We start from the raw sequence: 7,737 nt of genomic DNA, 5'->3' as shown, positions 1-7,737 counted from the left end.
TCCAATGCCATGCTCTCTGAGCACTTAACACTTGCCTTGAATTGTGTTCCAGAAGCAGCCAAGTACTATAGTTCATAGAACATCATGGTGTGTCTCCCTTCCTTGTCTCCTCCTGCTTTGTCTCTTCCCTCTTCACCTCCAGCACAGTCCTTTCCATACTGCCTGAAACAGTCCGACTTCCCGACAGGACAGGAATCACTGATGGCCAAGCAGGTGTTCATCCCCTCTGAAGTCTCCTTTCACAGCACAGTGCCTGGCGCATAGGAGGTGCTCAAAACAAGTTTTGGGGATGGAACCGGGTCTTCTTGGAGCTCTGGGATATTTATTGGATGGTATATAGGGGAGCAGGTAGGGGGGACACATTGAACTTTATAATTTTGCATAGGTTTTGGATATGTTGGCTCATTCACAAATGCTGAAAAATATAAATCCCCTTGAAGTCAAGTGATGGGGTCAGATCATACCTGGTTCCTAAGGTCTATCTTCCTTCCCCCTGCCTTTCCCCACCTCCCATTTTCCCTGGCTGAGACTTCTTGACCTTGATTCATTAACTAAGGCCAATTCTGAGTATAGGTTGGAGGAATTTCAGCAGCTCCAGTCTCTAAGAATCTTCATCTTCATTCTTTTCTTTTCTTTTTTTTTTTTTTGTTTTTTTTGTTAATCCTCATTCAAGGATATTTTTTCATTGATTTTTAGGGAGAGCGGAAGAGAGAGGGAAAGACAGAGAGAATCAAGTGAGAGAAACACATCAACTGGTTGCCTCCTGCACAAGCCCTGACCAGGGCCCGGGCCAGGGAAGAGCCTGCAACCAAGGGACGTGCCCTTGACCGGAATCGAACCCTGAATTACTTACTCCTCAGAGATTTGAGGGGACGATGTGTCCATATAGAAGAGTAGACTACTAAGAAAGGAGCAAGAAGGAACATGAAAGAGCCCTTGAAATATTGAACATTGGTTCTCCAAATGATTTTTAAAAATCAATAGACTTGAATCATTGATAAGGCTGAAAACTAAATAAGTAATAGAGAAGATCAAATTGAGAAAATAGCTCAGAACTTAGAGAATGACAGGAAGGAAAATTATCAGAAAGAAGTTGAGATGGAGGATAGATATAGAAAGCTATTAATCCAAGATGACAGAACAGAGATGAAGAATCAAGTAAATAAGAAAAGATAATTTACCTGAACTAAGAAAATATTTTCAGATGGAAAATATTCACCATGTGCCAAGAACTATTCTGTTGGAAAATAAAAACATCCTAGTATAAAGCTTGTGGAGAGAATTAACAGAATACCTGAAAAAAAGTGTCATCACTCTTTGCATTAATAGTATTGGTGTTAGAAAACAGTGGAGCAAGACTTTAAAATTCTCAGAGAAAATTATTTTGAACCTAAATTTATAGCCAGCAACCTGTTACTTAAGAATGAATGCAAAGTAAGGTATCTAATGACCCAGAAAGTTTCTCCTATTTACTCTCCCTGGTATGACTTAGGGATGCAGGAAAAATAATCTAATAAACAGAAAAAAAACTGCCTCAGAAATAAAGTGAAAAGAAATTTCAAGTTGTTAGCTGTAAAACAGGCCTAGGAAACAATTGGCCCAAATTAGAACAGGGAAGACAGGAGGTGGTGATTAAAAAACATTGATTGAAAAAATACGTTTAATAATCTGAAAGATATGTAAAAAGGTACATGTATGTTTATTCTATCCATTACAATAAAGGAAAGAAAAAACTATTTTGAAGTCATGATAAGATGAAGCAAAATGAAATGTGACATGACTTAGAAAAACAGGAGTGGAAGTAAAGGGAACCCGTTTTTCAAGCATTTTTTGAATGCATATTTTTGGTAACAAAAATCACATTTCCATCTTTATGGGTCTTGATTCTGCAATTCCTATTTATATATTATGAATGTATCTTATTGGTTTTCAATGTTTAAAGTCAAGCTATAGACAAAGTACAGAAAAAGAACTTAACATTACGGAACAGAGTGCGAAAGGTTACAAGCCTGGTTGATATTAGTCAGCAGACAAGCGGGGAAGAGGAAAGGGTGGGGGGCCAAGGTTATAGGCCGTGAGCTGCTTTCCTCATCGTACAGAATGGGGAGCTGGTTGATAATGTTAGAAGCTCATGATAAGAATTTATGCATATTAAAATTGTGCCCGTAACCATTAGACACCTTAAAATTAGAGATGTTACAATGTCACTGTAACTCCTCAGAACAGGAAGGTGAAATGCAGATAGCTGAGAGGTAGGGAAGTGCATAAACACACACGCCTTTCATGGTAGGAAACTATTATTTGAAGCTGATAAGGCCAGAAACACAGGCACACACATATGGATTAGTGCTATGATGTAGAAGACCTACAATCAGAACTATTTAAAAGTGGGTCTTCAGAGAAATAGGACTAAGGATGGGGGAGTTTATTTTTTTTTTAGTATGTTTTGAACAACCTTTTATACATAATAACATTTGTGTTTACAAACTCTCCCAGTGAAGTTTTTCACGTGCGTGAGAATTGGGAAGGGGACTCCGGGTCGTCAGTGCTCTGACGCTGTTGCTTTATAAGCTCTGAGATCACCTGGTGCCTGGGAGACCCGGCGGATTGGAGAGAACCTGGGGAAGCTGCCTCGCTGCTCAGCGGAGCTCCTCAGAGGCAACCCAGGGACCCTCCCCCACTGCGCAGGGAGGCTGAGAGGCCTGTCCAGGATAGTTCTCATCAGATTGGATACGCCCCTAACCCTGAGCCCTGACTTTTGAAAGAAAATGCCAAAGATGCGGTCCTTCTTTGCTTCGCACTTGCTTATCTCCTGGGAATTTCCGGTGTCCTTTTCTTGGCGGTGCCTGCAGCTGCCCGTGACACCATCCAGGGTGGGCGGATCCACCCCTAGGTTGTCCCAGGGCCCTTCACTTCAGGCTTTGCAAGTGAGGGCTCAAGGGTTAGTTTTAGGACATTTTGTTCATGGGTGTCTACAGCAAGCCCTCTGGAATGTGTCCTAGCGATCAACAGCCAAACAGACCCGAGCCTTCACCTTGTCAGTCTCTGTTCCCACGCTTGTCAGCACCCCAGTCAGTGCTGACTCACCCAGGGACCGAGCAAACCATTGGCGTCACTACTCCGAGGCTCCTGCCAAACAGATGATAGGCAGCTCTTCAGGGAAGAGTCATATTTCCTATGGCAGCTGATCATTCATCCAGTGTCGGGAATTTGCCTAATCTTGTCTGTGGGCCGAGGCTATGCCATCGCTGCACTCTGATTACGCTTCCCACCCACACCGCATTGCATTCCTGATCCACATTCCTCAGTCCAATCTTATTAAAGAGATCTGATTATACTCCAACCTCATCTTAAAATTACCATCCCGGTGTGGCTCAACAATTTCCACAAAGCATTAACAACCACTTCTCTGAGTATTAAGGACTGCTGGAGCCATTGAACCCTGACCAGGTACAGTTGCCAGGGATCTTGAGATCTCCCTCTGTAGCTCCCCCTCCCCCGCCCCCCACTCCCAAATGGACAACCGAGGCACAAAGAGGTCAACTGACTTGTCATAGATCTTACAGCGAACAGTGCTCCTAATGGGGTTCGGAGATACAGAACTGTGTATAACTAGCATGGGAGAGGTAGAGGTAGTATGAGGACAATGAACAATAACTGCAAATTCTCGAGTTTCCTCCCACAGATAACAAGTGGCTGGCCTCTGTCTCCACTGTGGACGAGATATGGGGGGAACAGGTTCTTAAATACAGTTTGAGTTTATATGAGAACCTAGCAGTACTTTATTTATTTATTTCTTATTGCAGTACCAGTATTTCTTGTATAAGTCACCCTCCTCCCAGAAACCTCTTTTCTGGGCATAGTACACGCTCACGGAAGTGCTTTATTTTAATGTCTCAAGCTCAGAGAGAGTGAATGGTGGAAACCCCTTTTCTGGAGGCCTCTAAGCTCCGAGGTGCTCCTGTTTGGGGTGGTTGGGCTGCTGGGGTGGGGTGGCGGGAGCAGTCTCTGATTCTGAGTGATTTCTGTGGCAGCAGGAGCTGTGGGGCCCCTCCCTGCACCGGGTGCCGATTGCCTGTGTGGGAGCAGATTTCTGTGCCGGCGTCAAATGCTCCAGCCACAGCGGCTCATCAAGGTGTCCATATGTCAGGTCACAAGGTCTGCCACCGGGAAATAAGCAGCAGGAGCCCACCGATTTCTAAAGAGGAGAAATAAGATTTTCATGCAACTGCCTTGAGAAATCACAGCATGTGAGATAGGTTAAAATGGGAAGATCAGCACATTTCTCTCTTCTGGGACATTGCAACTATTTCTCTGATGTTTAAAGTTCAGCCAAAGGCATGCTTCTGGAGCCCTTTTTGCATTCACTTTAGGGATCTTCCAGGAGTGCACGCTCCCACTTGGTAGTAACAAGTCACTGAAGGCAGTTCTGAGGGGCTATCTATAGCTGCATGGGGTCCCATAGCCGCTGGCTGGGACGTGGGCTCTGCTCTCGGACTGAGCTCCATCACCAGGATGGCTACTGCCCTGTGGCGGGTGGAAGCGATATCGAGCGCTTACTGAAGCATCTGCTCTGAGCTGAGGTGACTGAACTCTCCTCCGCCCTCCTGCCCCTTCCTCTGATATCCTGAATAAAAGGAGAGCCTTCATATCTGGACAGTGTTCTCAGAAAATGCTCTGCACCCTTTCCTCCGGATGAATTTAGTGCATCCGAATCTTGAGAAAGACTAACCCCCTGAACTTTAAGATTAGAAATTAATAAAACAAGAAAATCCCTTCTCTTGACTTCTGGTAACTGTCAAAAAAGATAAGTAGTGGGAAAATTGCTTCAGGTCAGACCTCTCACTCTCCCTGAACCTTTGCACCTTATTGTTCATAGAAAGAATGTAACATCCGTGGCAAGATGAGGGGAGCACTGCAGTTTCTGCCTGCTGGCTGCTCTGCTCTCGGAAGCAGAGGGCAGGATAAATGCAGAAACCTAGATGCATGTGATTCCTTGGGACTGTTCAACGCTCCCTCCCATTCACCTTCCCGTCACCGCAGAAAACACCGCCTTTTATCTAGGCAAACCCATTTTGGAAAAATGATTTAAACCTCAGCAGCAATCGGTAGCTTTTTATGTCTTATTTTGATTGCCTTAGAGGTCAACCATACAGAAAGCAACATTATATTTTAAGCTCTGAAGGATCTTAAAGTGGCCTAGTCCCGTTTTTTTCTTTTTCAATGATTTATGTATTTTGAAACATACGTAAGAGTCACCTCTGTCCTTCAGATGCAGTGCTCTGAGAATTTTCCATAGAGTGCACGCTCCTTAAAGTCTGGAAATGTTTTCCCTCTTAGATGCTTGTCAGCATTTTCTTTATCCCTACAGATTCTAGACCCGTGCCTTTGACAGAGTAGAGACTGAATAAAAGTTTGCTGTACTGAATTTCATAAAAAATAGAAATCACTCCATGACTGTACGTACTGCCTGTGTCTTGAAGAAATAACAAACGTGAAACCAAGTGGTAATAATTATGCTAGCCTTTACTGATTGCTAAGTAGGCACATTCATCCCAGAAGCAAGAATACAGAAGCCAGGTGTCCTGGCTACCAGACAAGGGAAAACCTGATGCCAGGTGCTCGTTTCTTGGTCAGGAGCTATGGCCCAAGTGGTGGGGAATGAAGCCAGGGCCGCAGACCACCACTCAAGCAGGTGCGACCTGACCCAGCCTGTTCGTCAAGAATATTGTGTTCAGAATCCGTGCAATGTGACTCCAGGGGCCTAGGCTCCCTTATGTGACTGAGGGGCAGTGGCTGCCTCACCACTGCCTTACAGCTCTAGAACGAACACTAGAATTTCTGTAATGCTCTTCAGCTTGTGTGCCTGGGCTCCGAGGCAGGAAAGAATGCTTTGTAGTTGGGAACCTCAGAGAGAAAGTACCAATAAATCAATCTAATAAGAAAAACGTCAAATTAGGAGCATGAACTGACATCTTTGAAGGACTTTAAAATTAGGAAAGTACTGATTCAAATGTTTTGTATTAAACTCACTAAAGAAATGAATTTATATTTTATAAGATGAAGCTTTCTAGTTGGATGATATGGCCATTTAATGAGGAGGGGACATCATGAGCCAGAAAAATCCCTGGAGCCAGAACATGAACAAGTCATCCACAACTTCTATTTTTAGCTCTTGAAAACCTCAAAGCCATTGTTTCCTCTTTCCTTTCCTGTATTCCTGTGTTAGCTCTGTTATCATGGCAAATGAAAAGTTTTGAATTTGATCCATGCCTGAGAAACAAAAATTAGATGAACATATTTTTCATCTTATTTCTGCAGAGGAGGAAAAACTTTTCCTCTGCCTTCTCAGCATTTGAACCTGGGACATGTAAACTAAGCTGAAAAATAAAACAGATTAGCAAGAGAAAAGACACAAAATTTTTATTTTTAATTTTATTTATACAGGAATTCCACAGAAAAGAAATTAAAACAAAGAATCAGTTAGGCTCAGAGGACTTACTAGTATATACCATTTTAACAAAGGCAATAAATTCTGGAGAAGTGACTAGACAAAATTATGTTAAGGTAAATATATGGAAAAATTTAATGGTAGCTAAGGGTTATTTATTAAGGCTTGTTTATGAAGACTTATTTAAGTGCTGTCTCCATGTTTGGTGATCCTCTTCCTGATAGAGGAGAAGGCAGGCAATACCTTCACCAGGGGAATTTATGCTCCACTATTGGATAGAAAAAAGGAGGGAGGAGCTCTTCTGGTGTCTGCTTTTTCTCAATTGTTTTCATCTCAAAATAATCTTTATGCCAAAGTGGTATATTTTTGGGGTGGCATATTCTGGTCCCCTTCATTTCATGTTTACCACTTCTTACAGAAATCAATCCACTACAGTTTAAGTGAAGACATATTTGGATGTTATGCTTGGGTGAGTATATTCTAGAAGAAGCACGTGCCAGGTTGGAGGACCAGTGATGTGGATGCCGTGGGTAATTGGGGTTTCTAAACCCTGGGAGGGTCCTCGAGACCCTATGTACTCAGTGAGTAGTGCATGAAGAAAGATAACATGCAAGTGTGAGAACAAATTCTGCACTTCAGGGTTCCAGGCTTATTCTAAGAATGGAAATGAAGAGAGTAAATTCCAGTGGGTAGTTATCATTTTAAGGTCTATGGAAAAGGAGTTGAACTGACCCACAAGGACTCTGCCACGTCTAACTTTTCATAGTCAACCGCGAGAAAGTGGACAGGAAGTTCAGATCATGAGTGCAGAATGGAAGTGGATGTTTTTCACATTTTGTCAAGACTTTTGTATCTGAAAGAAATCTTTTTATGTAACAATTTTTAATGTTATACTTTCAACGTTCAATAAAGATACATATTTTGAATGCCCATTGTCTTCATGGGATCATACAATGAAGCACACACACACAAACACAGACTCTGCGGCTATCAAATCAGTTTTCAGTGAAAGACAGATGGCTGAAGCATAGAAGCAAAATTAACAATACCGACTCCTACAAGTAAATAAAATATAAAACACAGTTGCCCTGACCGGTTTGGCTCAGTGGATAGAGCGTCGGCCTGCGGACTGAAGGGTCCCAGGTTCGATTCTGGTCAAGGGCATGTACCTTGGTTGCGGGCACATCCCCAGTAGGGGGTGTGCAGGAGGCAGCTGATCGATGTTTCTCTCTCATCGATGTTTCTAACTCTCTATCCCTCTCCCTTCCTCTCTGTAAAAAAACTCA

This window comes from Myotis daubentonii, chromosome 6, assembly GCF_963259705.1.
Source record: "Myotis daubentonii chromosome 6, mMyoDau2.1, whole genome shotgun sequence".
Lineage (NCBI taxonomy): Eukaryota > Metazoa > Chordata > Mammalia > Chiroptera > Vespertilionidae > Myotis > Myotis daubentonii.
Note: the sequence above shows the minus strand (reverse complement) of the source record.